The sequence below is a fragment of the Podarcis liolepis genome, assembly GCF_965112155.1.
Source record: "Podarcis liolepis genome assembly, chromosome: 4".
Lineage (NCBI taxonomy): Eukaryota > Metazoa > Chordata > Lepidosauria > Squamata > Lacertidae > Podarcis > Podarcis liolepis.
In genome coordinates, this window is record NC_139558.1 from 53788435 (window position 1) to 53808892 (window position 20458).

Consider the following 20458-nt stretch of genomic DNA (forward strand, 5'->3'; position numbering starts at 1 on the left):
AACAATTAATCGTTAAACCACTTTGCAAATTGTAGCTCTATATGGGGAACAGGGGTCTCTTTACAACTTTAAGTACCCTTAATGAACCAAACTTCCCAGGATTCTTTTGGGGAAACCAGGACTCTTAAAATGGTATTACAGTGGTACCTCGGGTTACATACGCTTCAGGTTACATACGCTTCAGGTTACATACTCCGCTACCCAGAAATAGTACCTCGGGTTAAGAACTTTGCTTCAGGATGAGAACAGAAATCGTGTGGTGGCGGCACGGCAGCAGCGGGAGGCCCCATTAGCTAAAGTGGTACCTCAGGTTAAGAACTGTTTCAGGTTAAGAACGGACCTCCGGAACGAATTAAGTACGTAACCAGAGGTACCACTGTATAGTGTTTTAAATGTATAGTGCATATGTAGGCAAGCAGTCCTCTCCAAGGAGAGCATTCTAGAGTAGAGGAAGCACTCTCATGTTCTAAGTTATAGTTGCACACTTTACATCAGATATTAAATCACATGCACACAGCTCCTTTGTCCTATCACACATACAGGATTACAAAAATGGCAAGGATGTGGATGAGCTTCAAGGCTGAGGTAATCAACTTTTGAAAGATAATGCACGTGAAGACTGGCTGTTAGGGTCTGTGTTGTTTTTTTAAAAAAGGGTAAAATCACAAGTATAGTGACATAAAACATAAATTACAATATGCTAAACGGAACCATTTTTATCCACCTGAGCATTCAGGGCTCAGTGGTAGCTGGTATGGGCAAGATCAAGTCCAGCTGGAAGGAAATTCTGTCAGGATCAAGTCCAACAGTCAGCAAATCATATCCAGAGTTCAAAAGTCTATTTCAGGGGCAGTTCCTAGGCAGGAAATATAGTAGAGGAGGAAAAAGATTGAAATCCTGATAAAAGTTGAAGACACCTGTGGAGCAAAAATATAAAACCTTCCCACGTCGACATGACATTTTATTGGCAAGGAAGGGTTTGTTCACTTCAGCTCAAATGCAACGTCTGGGCACTCTTTTGAGGAGGACATAAAGCCTCCATTTGGCAATCACAGCTTGCTTGTAAATATAGAAGCCCACTTCTGAGATATTTTATTCTGAAGCAAACGGCTCTGAACACGGGCCCTGTGGCTCTGTTCTTTTCTTAGCAAAATATAAATAGCTGCAGACAGGTAATGAATGATCCTTTGAGGTTGTCTGCTTTTCATTATAATTCGTTTCTGATTTCCAAAGGGGGCTCGTTTAAAACAGCAACAACAATTTGCATGTAATGGAAAAAGACATTTCAAAGATAGAAAGTTCAGGAGACGCTTAGAGACAAATTCTGATTACTACAGTGGAATAAGTGGAGGTGGCTGTTACCCAGGCTGAGTAAGAGGGACTGATGGCATCAAAAGGGAACAAAAAAGTCCCATTACATGCATGCAGAGACGTATTGTAGAGCGCTTCTACTTTGAAATGGCTGCCTTTCAAATCGCAGTGTTAGCATTTCACAGACATGACTGAATTCATGCACATGGATTCCTGTTATACACTATATTCTAAGTTCCCAAAGTTCTCCCTTGAGCTAAATATCACACCCAGAGTTTTATGTAGAGCAGGGGGATCCAAAATGTGGTCCAGGAGCTTCATGTAGGTGGTTCATGGTGGCCACTCTGTGTAGCATTGCGTGTGTGAAAAACAACTGGCACAGTGGCTGCTCCATCATTCTGAGAACCTGGCAGTCTGCTCAAATGGGGAGTGGGACAGATTAGAAGTGATGACGGACCATCTGTCTTCTTCAGAGAAAGAAAGTTGCAGCTGTTTCAGATGCTGGAGGTACTGACTTTAAAAGCACTAAGTGGATTGGGCCATGTCTACTTACTGGAATGTCTGTGCCCGATTGGACCCCATTATAATCACTGATCTTCAGAGAACTTTCTGACAGTAAGAGCTGTTGGACAGTGGAAGAGATTCCATTGGGAAGCTGTGGACTCTCCTTCTTTAAAGCAGAGGTTGGGTGGCCATCTGTCATTGATGCTTGAGTTGAGATTCCTGCATTGCAGGGGTTGGACCAGATGACTCCCAGGGTTCCTTCCAACTCTACATTCTGTAAAGTTCTGCCCTACATCCTGATATCTTGGGAGGTTTGGATAGCAGCTACAACAAACCAGGGCATTTCTGTTGCTGGGAATCACAAGTGTGTAGAAGGCTATCACACATACTTCCTGCTTGTAGACATCCCATAGACATTTCAGGTGGCCACAATGAAAATGAGATACTAGATAAGATAGGCTTTATATATGATCTAGCAGTGCTTTTCTTGTGCTCTTAAGGTGTCAAAATTGTGGGTTTCCTTCCTTTGAGAAGCTCACTTGGCCCAGTCTTGGTATCCTTCTCAAAAAATCTCTGAAATCCTTTGGAAAGCTTTTGGCATGGTCTGAAGTCCCTTTTAAATTGCACTGTTTTATAGTATTATACGATTGATTTATCATTGCACTGCTATGATTTTATTTACTAGCAACTCTACTTCATTCTATGTTTTGGAGAAAGGTGGGAAAGAAATATTAAGGCTGCTGCTGATTATGGTGATGATAATTAATGGGAAAAGAGGATTAGGTTGTTATTTGAACTGGAGATAATAGCAGCTTTCATTATCAAATGTAAAGCTCATGAAGATGATTATTCAAAACTGCACAGATAGACACCACTGGTTAGAGTCTTTAAAAAAGCACATCTTCAAGTAAACCACAACAAAAGCTTCAAAAGGAAAGGTCAGACTCGTGAAGTGCTATTTGTTTTCACTGAAACTTCATCCTCCACTTACCACTGGCCTAACCAGCAGTGGAATCAATTGCTACTTGTCAGACTGAAACAGAACCCAAGAAAATGAAAGGAGGACATGACCTCGGGCTTGGAGAAGGAAACTCGGAACAAGCCATTTTCAGTTATAAAGGGTTAATAAGCCTATTGTTCTGCTTTCCCCCCTTTTAACAGAGGAAGCCAAAGTGATCCGCTGTTCTGTTCATTGCAGTGAAGGTGCGCTATTACTGAGATTGTGTTACAAAAGTTTTCCCACTTATATGGAAAGCACATTCCCAGTTTATTATCCCATTTTGCATACATTTTTGTGGTGCTATGCCATGATTTCCTTCTGCAAAATGTTCATTTTGTGCTGTGCATGCCATAATCTAATAGTTATATTAATCATGGCATCACCTTGTTACACAACAGACCTATCTATGGCAATCTATCAGATGATCTAAAATATAAATACACAGGCAAGACATACCTCTCCATGCATCACAACAATATTGGAAACCCTTTTTTATTTCAAAGGAAGTTGCTTACAACAACACTACAAAATATGCTTTCCCAAACAGTTTAGATGCATTACTTTGGAAATGAATGCAAAAGAATGCTCAAACTTAATGCCTCTTTTGACAGGAAAGATTCTTAGACATAGATTGGAATAGACCCCTTTCATGCCTACACCGGACTCTTTTGTCCATCTGATGGATGCGGAAACTTAATACATTTTTAAAGAAATGAGTTGGGTTCCTTCAATCTGGAGGGCTGATAGAGAAATGACTGAATGGAATTTAGGTTGGGCATATGTGGAAATGGTAGGGCGGAAGATTCCATCTATCATCTGCTTTCTTGCCATCCAGATGTGTGTGCTTAGTAGGAGAAGTTCTCTCCCGTTTATCCAGAGTTTCCTACAGAGTGTTTGCTGATTGGAACGGAACGGAAAGTTAGTTGCACATAAGTTGCTTTGTTTGCTGCAGCTGCTGCAAAACGTAGGGGAAAGTTGGTCAAAGCTAGTGTCAGGGAATAGCAGTACAGTGGTACCTTGGTTCTCAAATGCCTTGGTATTCAAACAACTTGGAACCCGAACACTGCAAACCCGGAAGTAAGTGTTCCGGTTTGCAAACTTTTTTCAGAAGTCGAACGTGCTCCGTTTTGAGTGTTAAGCTTCTGTTTTGAGTGCCACACTTTTGCTTTGAGTGTTATGCCGAGGTCTGTGACTGTGTGGAACCCAGTTTACCTACTGATTGATTGATTGTGTGACTGCAGTACATTGTTTATTGCTTTCATTTTATGGATCAATGGTCTTGTTAGATAGCAAAATTCATGTTAAATTGCTATTTTGGGGTTGTTTTTAAAAGTCCGGAATGGATTAATCCATTTTGCATTACTTTCTATGGGAAAGTGCAGCTTGGTTTTGGAACGCTTTGGTTTTGGAACGAATTTCCTGAATGGATTAAGGTTGAGAACCAAGGTACCACTGTATTTTATTATGTCTTTTTCTCAATTAGAGCTATAGATCCGCATCTTGCAGCCTAAGGCAGTCTTCACCAACTTGGGAAACCGGGTTCGTGTCTCCGCTCCTCCACATGCAGCTGCTGGGTGACCTTGGGCCAGTCACACTTCTGTGAAGTCTCTCAGCCCCACTCACCTCACAGAGTGTTTGTTGTGGGGGAGGAAGGGAAAGGAGAATGTTAGCCGCTTTGAGACTCCTGAAGGGGAGTGAAAGGCGGGATATCAAATCCAAACTCTTCTTCTTCTTCTTCTTCCAGCTGCTTTGGACTTCATATGTTTTCCATATGTTTAGGGGAATGTTTATGTGAATGTTTTTGTTAGTGTACTAATGTGGATTGAAAATACTCTATGAAATGTAGTGATATATAGACTGTCTACATTTTTATTGTATTTCTGTACAGATTATTTCTTGCTGTTATTGCGAGCCACTTTCAACATAATTTGGAAAAATGACATATAAATATAAATGACATATAAATAAATGTGATGATGCTGAAGATGAGATGTACCATCTTTTAAAGGTGCTCATAAAAATCCAAAGTATAAATATGACATACCGTACATCTGAGTTTTACAGCTGGAGAGCAAAGCTTAGCCAAATTGATGAAATGGTGCTAAAAACCTTTGACAGAATCAAATGGAATGGTAAAAAGGGCCACTGAGTCAGAATACAGGGAACTGAAACACAGCTACCCTTCAAAATTTATATTTCTTCAAATTCTAATGCAGTTCTTAAATAAGTAAAGAAATAAAATGTATTAAAAATGCATATGTTAAGGGAAAGTGTGGAGAAAAATCGATACATTAGTGAAAATGTATAAAGTTGTGAAAATGGCTCGTGACATTGTGTACATTAGACAAAAAATGTGTATTTGTGGAGAAATGCATATTAAAATGTTATCAGATATTGCAGGTATTTTTTAAAAATGCAAACTGATGCAGAAATTCAGTAAACTAAACTTACAGCTGGAAAAATGGGAACCCCAGAGAAGCAAAAGTTGACAAATTTGTCCATCCATACCTAGAAAGGAATGAAGTTATGAATTATTTTTCATTTAAAACCCTTTCTTCCAAAATGTGTGACTTCCCACTCTAAAGGTGTTCAAACGCTAGTAATTTTCTTGAAGATTTGGTTTCACATTGCTAATTTAGTCAATAAGTGCACATTCTGGATCTTATTTTTGAAAGTTCTTTATGAGAAAGGGAGAACTGCATATAGCTATTTTTTCTTTTTTTGAAAGGAAAAAAAAAGAACCCATTATAGCTTAGTTTAAGGAAGGGCAACTGAAAAGGGAGAGAGATTTCTTGCAGGGAACCAGAGGAAACCCCTGATTGGCTGCTATTAACAAGCACTAATGGGAGTCATGGTGATACAGTGGTAATCAGATAGCATGTAGAGTGGATTTTAGTGCTAAGCATTACGTTGCCTCTTGCTTGACATATAATTACTGCACTTGGAATGGATTCCGTGCTCTCTAAATTTTTAATCAGCTTATAGTTTTTCATAGGACTTTTCACTCTCTTTTTTTGTTTGCCCTCTGCAGCTTATTTACACAAGCTTTAATCTTGTGTAAATAGATTGTCCTTATGCCTTGGTATTTGTTCAGGAAGAACAAAGACCGTACCTCCAAAAGACAAGGTAGTAGTGGGTCATAGCTCTGGCTGTGACAAATGTTCTTGGCCCATAATGCTGTAGGTCAGATAAAATGTTTCCCTGTGGTGTGTTTATGCCGGACGTACCCTTGAGGAGTCCATGAGACAACACTGGATAGCTGGAGAAGTTGTTGACAGGAGAGCAATATATATTAAACACTTGGGAAACAGCCCCCCTGGTATGAAGGGTGGGTCAAGAATCTCCTGTATCAATGGACCTCTCTGCAAACCTCTCAGCTTGAAAGAATCTAGATTGGAGAGGGATCAATGAGGACTGGTCTATTAGGGCACATGGATGCCCAACCAGCTTCCCCCATCTGCCCTCATACTTACTTACATCCAGTTTGCAGGTGGCACTGGCTGTCAGCCATTACAGAACTCAGAGGAGGATGTGGGCAAAACTAGAATTAGTGGGCTCTGACGTCCTTGACTCTAGTTTCACCTACTGTTGTCTTTTCTGCCTTCTGCCCTAATCTCAATGGGCACTGGTCACCACTGAAGAGAATTTATAAACTGTAGATACACACAGAGGTAATATTTTGGGCTCATCATATTTCTAGACTTCTTTGAGAAAAAATGACTACACTGGCAGAAGGTTAGACCTGTTAGGATGAAGCAGAGCCATATGCTACAAAGCCACCCACAATCAGTTCTTGAAGGGAAATAAGTCATTTTGGGTCAACATTGTAGGGAAGATGCCAAGGTCTAGCCTATGGAGGGAGTGATGCCAGCAGCAGACTTTGCTTCCTCTCCTGAGTCAAAGGAATGGGCCCTCCTTCCTCAGTTAGGTTGCAAATGGCTACATTGCAACATATTTCAAATATTCTGATTGCAATTTATAATGCTTTTTGAATCACTGAGTTTTTATTTCAATGTATTGCTTATCTCCTTCACAAAAGGAGGTGTTTTCTTTCTTTTCTGACACTAGATATCCCATTTAGAAGGATTTACTCTCTTTGTTTCCCTTTCAAAGGGAAGGGATTTTCCCATCTCAGCATGTGTCAGTTTGAATGGATCTCTTTTGCAGGGATGAAGAAAAAAATAGCTTCTGTATTTTTCACCAGAAACATCTGAGTCACATCAATATGAGTAATGGACAATCTAAAGAAAAGATCCTGTCTTACCCAACTAATGATCTCAATATTTTAGAGTACAAGTTTGAGAATTACTATGTTATGTGCTCTGTCTTCCTTTTTCAAAAACCTTTGAAAATATTGGGAAATCCACCTAACAGGCTCAGGATAATAGAATGTAGCTGAATCACACCACTGCTGCCTGGAACTGTGCCCCCTCTTTGCTTAAGAAAGGTAAATTGATGCTAACATCTTATATTGTAAGCAACTACTTTTAAGGGACGTGGGCGGCACTATGGGTTAAACCACAGAGCCTAGGGCTTGCCGATCAGAAGGTTGGTGGATCGAATCCCAGCAGCGGGGTGAGCTCCCGTTGCTTGGTCCTTGCTCCTGCCAACCTAGCCGTTCGAAAGCACGTCAAAGTGCAAGTAGATTAATAGGTACTGCTCCAGCGGGAAGGTAAATGGCGTTTCCATGTGCTGCTTTGGTTTCGCCAGAAGTGGCTTAGTCATGCTGGCCACATGATCCGGAAGCTGTACGCTGTCTCCCTCGGCCAATAAAGCGAGATGAGCACCACAACCCCAGAGTCATCTGCAACTGGACCTAACGGTCAGGGGTCCCTCTACCTGTACTTTTAAGGCACTCTCTGTTTTAAAAAGGTAAAGGTAAAGGTAAAGAGGTGTTTAGTCATTCTGCCCACATGACCTGGAAAGCTGTCCACGGACAAACGCCAACTCCCTTGGCCTGAAAGCAGAGATGAGCGCCACACCCCATGGTTGAATTTGACTGGAGTTTACCAAGCAGGGGTCATTTACCTTTACCTTTTTACCTGTGTCAAAAATAACCCGAGAAGCACAAGGAGAACTACAGTCACTGGCAAGGTATTGCAAACACAGGGATTTAGCTGCCCAAGATATGTGTATGTGTGTGTGTGTGTGGGGGGGGGCGGGTAGGTGGAGAGAGAGAAACAGGTTTAATGAAATTTACTTGTCACACCCAAATGGAAGTCTTTAAATACAGATAAAGATTAGGAACTTATGCACTGTGAAATATTATTTTGCTATGGACAGGGCCATCTTTAGCATATGTGCTCCCGAGGTGCAAAGATCCGCCCAGCACCCCCAAATTTTGACATGACTGATCTCGTGACTAACTACTTCCCACATTCCCGCCCGGGGAAAGGCAAGCGCCAGGCAACCTTCGCGTGCACCCTGGGCGAAAACTGCGTTGTGCGCGTGATGGAGCCGCGGAAAAGCCACGTGGACCGCAGCTCTGTGCACCGGGCTCCGCAGCAGCCCAGCCCAGCCCAGTATAAATAAGAAATGCTGATTCCCCCCCCCCCTGAGGAAATGTTTTTCTTAGTTAAAAACACGATAGCAGAGCAAACTCAACTGAGGCTGGAGCCACTGTGGCATCAGAAGCCCTGTTGACTCCTGAGGTGGAAAGTGTGTAAATGTGTACAGCTGCTGTTAACCTCCCTGCTCCATCCTTTGAATGGCGGCTTTGGCACTGGTGGAAGCTAGTGGGAAATTAGGCAGAAAACAGGTTCGTTAATCATATCTGTTTAAAAAGCCATAATCAGTTGTACTTCACTGATGCTCTGTGCGTTCTCCATCTTAAACTCTCTGATCTTTTAGTGAAGTTGTCTGTAGCACCTGGCTGGCCACTGCCTTGCAAGATGGCACACAGAGCCACATGGTGTATTCCTCCAGCAAGGGATGTGGGTGGCGCTGTGGTCTAAACCACTGAGCCTCTTGGGCTTGCTGATCAGAAGGTCAGCGGTTTGAATCCCATGACGGAGTGATATCCCGTTGCTCTGTCCCAGCTCCTGCCAACCTAGCAGTGCGTGCCAGTGCAAGTAGATAAATAGGTACCGCTGCGGCTGGAAGGTAAATGGTGTTTCCGTGCGCTCTGGTTTTGTCGTGGTGTTCTGTTGCACCAGAAGCGGTTTAATCATGCTGGCCACATGACCCGGAAGGCTGCCTGTGAACAAATGCCAGCTCCCTCAGCCTGAAAGCGAGATGAGCGCTGCAACCCCATAGTCGCCTTTGACTGGACTTAACCATCCAGGGGTCATTTCCACTTTCCTTTTTACACTAAGTATATCCTCACAATGCTCTCATCATTTAGGAATTGCTACACTCCACCAGATATTGTGTGTGAATGCCGCTTGGAAGGAAAGGATGGATGGTTGCCACTTGCTGTTTGTGGCTCCTTATTGATTATTGCTTCTGATGCTCATTCTCATTTTAGATATAAGAATAAAAGAAGGACTTTTAAAAGATGGGCTCCTCTCCCACCTTCTGCCTTCCTCTCTCTTCTGGCACAGAGATGAAAAATCATGAGTTATGGCTTGACTGGGATTTTGTGAGATAACAGAGGCCGAGACTCCTCCTCCAGGGAAATGGAGCTGGACCACTGGGATTTCTCTCTTTCTCTCTTGATCTTCCCAGAGCCGGAGTATTTCCTGCCTGCGACTACTTTAATCTGTGTGAGATTCATTTTGCATTAGCTTCATTGAAATGAACTGTGGAGGTGGGGGAACGTTCTACTATTTTAAAACCCGTGTTTCAAACAATAAACGCTTTCCATTTATTCAGGTGAACCACATCTTCTCATGAGCCAACCTAAGTCAGTAAGCGAACCCTTTCAACAACACAAAGCACCTTTTTCATCTTGTGCCAACACTGTAATTCCAATAATTTATGTTTAATTTTTAATACAGTTATCTATCATAAGTGATCATGCGGGCTACTCACGGTATTCTGCTTTCTGTTATGTGGTTTTGGAGAAGAACTGGGGTACACATGTGTGAGCTGGAAGAGATGCAGGGGGTATTATTAGTTTCCTTTTTTGTAATTCCTCTTTATTTGAACCATATTCAGAGGGAGCCTTTGGGGACCCTTTGTAGTCTTTCTTGAAAAAATGTCAAGATAAACCTCGTAAGTGAATTTTATACATTATAATTATGGTGGCTTTTAATGGCATCACAAAGGGCACCTGGGCCTTATTGCTGCACAAAGCGAATCTCTGGAATCTCTCAGTAAAAAGGATGTGGTGTGGTAGGACAGAAAATGTCCTGGGTCTGGAACCTTTGAAATCTGGTACCAGTCAAAGGAGACTCTGTTGGGTCAGGTATAGGCCAACCCCCCAACTTTGTATAAGGCAGTTTCATATGTTCGAATTATAGTCATTTCACAGTAATTTAGAAATGACTCACTTTGAGGCATTTTAATCTAGTGTTTGTTTCTCCACATTTCCCACATTCCACATTCCCATATTTACAGGATTTTAGCATTCTCTCACTCCATTAATTTTGATATGCCCATGAATGAAGACACACACACACACACACACACACACACTTAAAAGCCCTTTATTAAAATAGCTCCAAAATTGATATGGAAGGATATTGTCTTGCCATCAGAGATGAAGTAGGCACTAATAGGTTCCTATGATAGTTTTTCCCAAAGATCCAGTTACAGATAGGTAGCCGTGTTGGTCTGCTATAGTCAAAATAAAAAAATTCCTTCCAGTAGCACCTTAAAGACCAACTAAGTTAGTTCTTGGTATGAGCTTTCGTGTGCATGCACACTTCTTCAGATAGTGTGTATCTGAAGAAGTGTGCATGCACACGAAAGCTCATACCAAGAACTAACTTAGTTGGTCTTTAAGGTGCTACTGGAAGGAATTTTTTTATTTTCCCCCAAAGATGTAAATAATATCACAGGTTGCCACTTTATGGTGGATGTTCGACAAGGTCTCAAATATGCACCTGTGGGCTTACCTTATAACATCAGTAAATCAGGATTTCCCCAAGGGTTCATCAAATACTACAAAATACCCGCAAGCTAGCATTATGAATAAATATAAGGTTGTTGTCTGATGTGTGTTAAACAATGCAGTTGAGAACAAAGTGAACTTTATTGGTTCAAGAAAGTTTCTGATTTAAAAAGAAAAGATGAAGTCCTGATAGTATTGAATCAAAGCCCTATATTGCCCAATTAATTGCTCAAAACCACTTCATGAACAATTCCACATAAGCAAATGTCACCTAACCCATTCAGTTATTCAACATCATGTACTAGTAAGTTTAAATCTATAATTCAATGAAAGCTTTTCGTTGACAGCATCAACCAAGGGAGAGTGGATTAAGTAGTTTATGACCAGCAGCAGAATTCTTTTGATTGAAGAACTGCATGGACATTCAATTGTGCAAATGTATTGCTATTTATAAGGCATGCCAAAGACTTGATTCTAAAAAGTTATGGGTGGCAGGTGGTAACTAATGGAGGAGCACAGCAATATAGCATTACTGTGCTCTTTAAAGAGAAGAGGATGGATTGCACTATATTTTGTGTACACATAAAATTAATCATCAATATGCCACAAGGAATAAATTCCCTTATATATTTAGATTGGAAAACTCTCTTTCTTACTTAGCAATACTCCTTTGTATTATTTTACTACTCCAATCATATCTGAGCAGCTCACATTAAAGAGGAAAAAGCTGGCTTCATTGACATCCCTAAGAGTCTTGGAAAGTCTTGTCTGTCTTGGAATTTATACAGGTATCCAGGGAGATGGCTCCTAGCTGACAGCTCTAGAATTTTCTTGCCTTTCAAGATAATGCAGTGTATTTGTGTTGCTAATCTATCACATAGCTATGCCTTTGTGAGGGGGAAATTTTATGAGCAACTTCATAAAACAGGAGACCTAAAATCCAGATTAAACACTGGCTACCATTTTACTTAAGAGCTGCCATTAAATAATAATAATAGTAGTAGTAGTAGTAGTAGTAATAATAGTAATAATAATAATAATAATAATAATAATAATAATAATAATAAATAAATAAATTTTATTTATACCCCACCCTCCCCGGCCAGAGCTGGGCTCAGGGCAGCTAACACCAGTAAAATTGCAGTAAAAACATAATAGGAAAACAAAACAAAACAAAACACACAATTTAAAATACAGGTTAAAATGCAATTTAAAATGCAGCCTCATTTTAAAAGTAGCCCACAGATCAAAACCATAAGGGGAGGGGAACATAAGGGTTAGACTGAGTCCAAACCAAAGGCCAGGCGGAACAGCTCTGTCTTGCAGGCCCTGCGGAAAGATGTCAAGTCCTGCAGGGCCCTAGTCTCTTGTGACAGAGCGTTCCATACTGAAAAGGCCCTGGCCCTAGTTGAGACCAATCTAACCATCTTCTGACTTGGGACCTCCAAAATGTTGTCATTTGTGGACCTTAAGGTCCTCCATGGGGCATACCAGGAGAGGCGGTCCCGTAGGTACGTGGGTCCTAGGCCGCATGTCCGTGCAGCCAGACCTCCAGAGAAGCTCATTTTTTTGGATTTTTCTCAGTGGGTGCTCTACTTCGGTTACAATCCGAGATCAAATGCCCAAGTGCAGTTGTCCAGGCCCTAATTTGGGACATTCCACTGTCATTCTGTTTCTCAAGTTGTCTGGAAGCCGTTACACATGAAACCGGCTCATATTGAGTCAGACTTTTGGTTTGTCTACTTTGACTGGCAGTGACACTCTAAGGTCTCAGGAAAAGGCTTGTCTTATCAGCCTGGAGGTGCCAGGGACTGAGCCTTCTACATCCAGTGTATTTGCTCTGTCATTGAACTTTAGATATCCTCTAGCTTAGTCAGGGACGTGGGTGGCGCTGTGGGTTAAACCACAGAGCCTAGGGCTTGCCGATCAGAAGGTCGGCGGTTTGAATCCCTGCGGTGGGGTGAGCTCCCGTTGCTCGGTCCCCCTGCTCCTGCCAACCTAGCAGTTTGAAAGCACGTCAAAGTGCAAGTAGATAAATAGGTATCGCTCCGGTGGGAAGGTAAACGGCGTTTCCATGCGCTGCTCTGGTTCGCCAGAAGCCGCTTAGTCATGCTGGCCACATGACCCGGAAGCTGTACGCTGGCTCCCTCGGGCAATAAAGCGAGATGAGCATCGTAACCCCAGAGTCGGTCACGACTGGACCTAATGGTCAGGGGTCCCTTTACCTTTATCTAGCTTAGTACCCTCGAGCCATTTCCACATTTCATGTCTTTCTGCACTGCAGCTCTGGCTGTTGATCTTTCTTACTTGGTCCAAAATGGCTTGACAATGGGATAGTTTTACCGGAGACTTCTGAAGCCAGCAAAGGCAGACAGACTAGACACATTAAGATCAACCCTTTCCTATGTCAGCCACAACTGCTCAATAACTCAGCAAATCGCCCATGTCTTGACTGTCATGGCCAATTGTACCTGACAGATCAAATCTGTTCACATAGATTTCTGAGTTCTCCTTTCAGATTGCTTGCCTTAAACCACATCAAAAGGGCCTTTAAATCCTTGGCAGGATATCACATTTAAGGCTCTACAGATCTGCTTGTCTTTCACTAATTTCAGAGTTACCTGCCACCTTATAATGTGTCACATGTGTAGAGCATCCCTGTCCTGCTGGTATCCTGAAATGTGCCACTTGATTGCAGTATACTTGATGAACTTGTGTAGCAACTCCATTGAACAGCACTGTGAGAGTTCTACCTTGGGTGTCAGGTCTGGGGGTGACCATGGCTTCCCAAAGCAACCCCTTCTTCTATGCGATCCTGCCTGAATCTGAAATCTATCCTTGGCGGCCCTCCTCTGAACCCAATCCCCTTGCTCTTTGAAGTTAGGTGGGTAGTGAGCAGGGATAGTGTTTTCTGTGACTGTTCATGGCATAAAGGCTGCCATAAACAGATTTGCCCAGCGCACTTCCCACAAGCCAGAGTTGAAACACAGTCAGCAGTGAAGCGAAAGGAAATCGGCCCTGAGTCTTGATTGATTAGCAACACACGATTGTTCTAGGCAGATTACTTTATTGCTTGTCATTAAGATTCACGGTTGCTATATACAGAGACTGCTGTGGATCCCCATGGTGGCAGATCTGCTTGCATTGTCTAAGAAGACCAAAACTGAAACTCTCTGTCACTCACATAGGGCAATGCGCATGTCCACAATTTCAGTGTCTTATCTTTGCATCTGTGTAAACAACCTAGCTACACGGCCAGAGCTTTTTATTACATACAGAAACTCACAGAGAGTTTTCTGAAAACGAATGACCAATATCCCCAACATTTTATTGGTTCAGGTACCCCTTGACAGGCTCACCTGCTGCCAAATCTGATGATCATTAGTCACATACCCCTCAACTCTCTAGGGAAAACAGGTACATCCCAATTTTTTGCACAAGAGCACAGTGCCACTTGGGGCTCTGCATTACTGTGCAATCTCACTATGCAATCTCACCCTGAATAAAGCCTTTTTTATGGGGGCAATCTCATGCAGTACTATAAACCACACATTTTGGGGTGCAATGCTCTTGTGTGAAAGCATGGCCCACTCAAAAAGCGCTTTTTCAGGGTTTTTGGCTTGGATATGTTGGAAGGTATGAATGGATACTAGTCATGATGCCTCTATATTACCTGCAGTATCCAAGGTGACATGCCTTGCAGAGCAACAGTGGGAGATGGCTATCACACTCGTGTCCTACTTGTGAGCTTACTGGGGCATCCAGGTAGCCACTGTAGGAAGCAGGAACCTGCATGAGATGGCTCTATGGTCTGATTGACCAGCCTCTGCTTAGGTTATTATGAGATTTTTCTAGTTCCAAGTCTAGATCTTTTATGTAGTTCAGACTCTTCAACATGTTTTGTAGCGGGTTTTAATGGCTTTTGTTATCATTATTCTGGATTTTGCTGTTCACACTCCCTTGCTCCTGCAGTTTTAATATTTGTTATTGCATTTATGTGTATCATTGAATTCCTTCCACCCATGTAAGCTGCTCTGGGAATTTTCAACTGAAAGGTAAAGGTAAAGGGATCCCTGACCGTTAGGTCCAGTCACGGACGACTCTGGGGTTGCGGCGCTCATCTTACTTTATTGGCCGAGGGAGCCGGCGTACAGCTTCTGGGTCATGTGGCCAGCATGACTAAGCCGCTTCTGGTGAACCAGAGCAGCGCACGTTTACCTTCCCACTGGAGCGGTACCTATTTATCTACTTGCACTTTGACGTGCTTTCGAACTGTTAGGTTGGCAGGAGCAGGGACCGAGCAACGGGAGCTCACCCCATCACGGGGATTCGAACCACCGACCTTCTGATCGGCAAGTCCTAGGCTCTGTGGTTCAGCGCCAACTGAAAGGTGGCATGTAAATATCCTAAATAAATATATTCACACATGTAAATCATCACAGGATGGTTCAATAATCAACTGATGAGTGATGATAATGAATGTGTGAACCGGTTCTGAGTTTGCAACATTTTATGTTGCTTGAACAAGAATCAAATCACTTCCTTTTTCAAAAATGATCTTCTAGCAATATATTTCTGTGCCAAAAAAAAGCAAAACAGCTGTAATGTATACTTAGGTCTCCCCAGTGACAAACAATGCCATTTCGAATTTATGAGGGATTGGCTGGATCATTGCTATGTTTCAGCAGATGATAAAGCAGTAATAAAATTTGTTTATTTAATTTAATAAAAATTATATACCACTCAATTGTGAATAAAATTTCTAAGCAGTTTACAAAGAAAAATAAAAGTTAAAAACAAGGTGTTTTTTTAAAAAACAAAATATAAAAATACAGTTAAAATATACTTTATAAACTGAAATGATAGATTAAAATACATATTAGATTCACATGTCTGGGTAGGCTTGCCTAAACAGAACAGTTTTAGCAGGTGCTGAAAAGCATACAGTGAAGGCCTAGGATTAGTAACAATATTTTTACATGGTTGCTCTGTTTATAGGACACCCGGAGCACTTACAGCATAGAAGAAACAAAGTTTAAAACAATATCAATACAACAAACATACGACACAGTCTAAAAGCAGTATTCATGATAGGAATAAAATTAAAACAGAAGCAGAAACTACACATTAAAAGTGTTATCAACATTATTTTTTTCTGTCTAAAAGACAGCCTTGATGAATTTTCACCAGGATATTATCACAGTGTGTTCACAAATATGTACAAAGCAGATTTATTTCAGGTTCGTGGTGGACTTAAAAAACAAAAAGGGATCACTCTGAATGTTTACAGGTGCACCATTTTTGCTACTTGAGCAGAGCTGTGTGTTTTACAAAATCATAGAACAGAACCAACCATTTTGTTTAATCTTGGCTATTATTTCCCTCTGTTAATGGTTTTGGGTGGGTGAGACCCAGAGAGTTCCTCTTTGGAAAAACCTTTTTTTTTAAAAAAAATAATGAACTCAAACTTTAGCTTACATTCCAATTAAGATCACCAGGAAACACAGCAAAAAGTGGGATATGGGGAAATGCCATTCAGGCTCACGGCTGTTTCGTACATCACTTTTTTTTTTAACAGTATATTCAAAAAAATTTTTATGTGTCAACCAGGTAAAATGACTAGGCAGTTGGAAGGCACTGGCCATCCTGTTATGCAAAGTAGCAGTTGTGAATGTGGTTTGTATTCAGAGATCTAAGCAGAATTCTGTTCATGGAAAAGAGTGATTTCAGCTCTCATTAAGGGTGTGTGAGGGTGTGTGTGTATCTCTGTGTGTATGCCATTTGCCTCCTCCGTCCACCAAAAAATCTGCTCTGAAGGTTTGTTATCACTGGAACAACATGGGAAGTGGTGCAGGGAAATTTGAGGGGAAAGTGGTAAAAAATAGTCACCTCCACGCCCTCCATTCATGGGGTTCTGAATTTAACCAAAGCTGTTTCATAAATGGAGGCAACCCAAGGGCATTTCCTCCTACGTAATGTAAGAAGTGGTCCTACTCATTCCGGAATGCCGTAAGGCTGCTCTGGAGTATTCTAGTGAAACTACAAGAGCGACTAATTCAAAGACTGAAACTAATGATGGCATTTCCAGTAAGAACATTTTTTTAGGAGGGGATTTTCCTCTGCCATTTTTAGATTAAAAAGTAATAACAGTAAATCTATGGCACATAATTATGTGAGTTGAAAGAATAAAAGCAAAGATACTAGGAACAAAGAATGCTGAATCAAACGTCCAACCACTAAACAAGCCAGGATGAGAATCATTAAATCAATTCTGGTCTTAATTTTATTTTTCGAACCAAAGGGGAAAAGAGGGTCATGAATTCTTATCAGGATTCCTAAAAGACAGCTTGGCATTGGTTTTGACTTCTTAAAATTAAAATTATATTGATTTTGTGTATTATTAAATTAATGTTCTTCCTCAAGTCTGCTTTGGGGAAAGAAAAAAATGTTTTCAGGGCAGTTTGGGCTTTTGTCTGTTGCTTGGATGTGAGTGCAGAAGGCATATTTGCATCTTCCTAATTAAGTGGACAAAGGGATCACTGAAAAGGGCACAGGTTGAAAGTCCGTGATCAGCAGAAATGAAGTGAAAGTTCTGTTCAGTTGGTGCATGAGCAAAACTCTGTCTGAGTCAGATTGCACTTGGGTTACTCAACATTGTTCATCTACTGAGGGAACAAATTCTTTGTCCACAGTTTGAATAATAGAACACATCCAGTAGCATACTATATAAGAAATAGCATACTGGCCCCTGGGACAAGGAAATAAGAGGATTGACAATTGTTCAATGGATATGGGCATCAGGGTTGCTACTTCCTTTTCCTCTTCTGACACTATGTATCAAGAGGCAGTTCCAGCTACAACTGAGATGAAATTTTTCAAAAACAATTATCTGATTTTTTTTGGGGGGGGGATTATATTTTTTAGCATCTGCTGAATCATTATGAGAATTTCAGTATCTAGAGAACATTTTGGTGAAATGGGTGCCCCAATTTCACCATCCACAAATTTTAGGCACAGCTGTGGATCCAGGTTTAATAATGTTTAATACTATTGTAACTGTTGAAGGAAGCAGAGAACTTGTCCCCTGCCAAAGAATGCCAGAGAATGAATGGCAGATGTTTATCGTATTTCCGTTGGAGCACCCCAAAGCTCATTGATCCTCACATACTCCCAGTGGTGCTTGTTGCCCATTGGGATTAGTAGGGTGGAAAACAAGGTCAACAAGAGGTGGAGCCTAGGCCAGTGACAGGCAGAGCCAACTAATTCTAGTTTTGTGCCCATCCTTCTCCTTGATGAGTTCTACAAGGGCAACACTGAGACTTAAGGACGAGGAAACCGACAGCCAGTACCAGCCTCTGACCTGCTCATGGGTGAGCTGTCCTGTTTCGCTGCCTCCGGTGCTCCCCCATTGCTGACGCTCTACCGAAGCCTTGTTTACCATGGTTGTGTGGAGGCAGCTTCTATAAAGTTCTTGCAAAATATTGAAGATCTCTCATGAGATCTCGGAAGCCACTGCTTCTCTGGCGACCTGGCCCTGGGACTCATTGTAAGTAAGAAAAGACACAGATGGAGCTGGCTAAGGGCAGATGGACCAGTCTCCACTGCCCTTTCACAAATTCATCTGTTATGCTTTAGAAAGAGGGGTACACTAGCCCACCCTCTCCCAAAATTAAAAGTATCCTTCTTTGGCTGTGGTTTAAATAGAGGTAGAAGTTGTCAGAATATGTTTATATATGAAAGAGACCTAAGTTGCACTGGGTTGTGTAACATTTGCTGGATTGTGGTCAATATGCTGTAGGTTTTAGCAGCCCTGAATCTATGGGCATCTCATTCTAGAAGGGAGAGCTAAATGCAGACTGAAAAATCACTATGCACAGCCAAAGATACTTAACTTTTATGCACATACAAAAATTATGATTATCTTGGAACTGTGGGCTGCATGGAACATGACCAATGCAATTACTTCTCCTAATATGGCAATTCATTATTTGTAGTTAATAATATGCAAGGTGAAAGGCTGTTAGGCAGAGCTGATCAGCTGTAGCCCAATATAAATTTCTCACTGCTTGCACTTGAGGCCCACTGTCTTTACAAATCACTCTTTCAGCTAACGACAACCAATACTTTCATATATGATTACAGACCAGCTCCATCTTCTCCTGAGCTGAGACTCTTTGGAATCATATGTATTGATCTTTTTAATAGAAGTCAAGAAAAATGAAATTACTGCGGCTTCTTGTGGCAAAACTATGATAAATGGGACCTTAGAAAATTATGGGGAAAATCTTTTCTGATGTGGATTATTTTAATCACTAAAAATGATGGTCTTTTAAATAAAATTTGTCTTTCCATTATGCACATTCTCAGCATAGCCAAAAATGATGTCTCTGCTACTTTTTGTAGCTCCATCTAATGGGAGCATGCTCAGCAATCTACTAGTTCTGGCAATTGCAGAGAGCCCTAAAGAGAAATGGGAGCATAAATGGAAATATGAATATGTTCCTTTGGTATTTCACACAGTTTGAATATTATAGGCACTGCAACACACTGAGGTACCATTCTGATTAAGACTCCAATGGTCACTCCAATTGATATGCCCTTTGTGTCCATAAAAAAGACCCCTTCCTAGGATTTGATTATGAGCTGAGAGGCTGCAGACTGCATGACAAAGAGCACTAATAGACTGTATCAGCCTTCCACAACCCGATGCCTTCCAAATGTTTTGGATTACAATAATCATTAGTTCATCCAGTATGGCCAATAGTCAGGAATGGTGCTAGTGGTTGTCCAAAACATCTAGAGAGCTTTAAATTGGGAACACCTGGACTACAGTGGTACCTCTGGATACAAACGCTTCTGGTTGCGCATGCGTCGGGTTACGAGCTGCGCTAACCCGGAAGTAGTTGCTCCTGGATGTGAACTTTGCCCCGGGATGCGAGCGGAAATTGCGCACTAGAGGCACGCGTGCAGCGGGAGGCATGCTTTCACTAATGGCGCCTCATGTTAAGAACAGTTTCAGGATAAAAACGGACCTCTGGAATGAATTAAGTTTGTAACCAGAGGTATCACTGTACAGTATATGACACGTTCATTCTTTAGGAAAAACAGCTAAGCATTTTACATAAAAGGCTACATAAACCTTAGAAGATGGTCCTCGTTTCCCTGACCTTTTTTGGTGGGTTTAGCTTTGGGCTTTCGCCTATATCCTAGGCCTGATATATACTCTGATTCTGATCTGTGCCTGGGCTATGCCAAATCTACAACTGGTTCATACATACTTGATGCCTGCATGTGTAATGGGATATCACAGATTGCATTTCTGCCATCTCACATGACTTCAAACACAATGTTCTCACTGGAGGATATTTACACAATCAGCTGGGAGTCATCAAGTATGGGACAATTCCTGCAGTGTAGAGAAATCAAGGGATGCCCACATGTATAAGGTGGACTTAAGTCTGCTGTAGGTTTGGCTGCTTTCCATGATTCCTGGACTTCGCTTGCAATATTATTTTCCATATCTAAAATCTTTACTAATTTTGTAGAAACTTTGTACAAACCTCAACTTCTGATATCCAGAAAGCTGATGTCTTCCAATACTGTAGGATTCAAAGGCCAAATTTCTTTTCAGTACAGACCTAGAATTT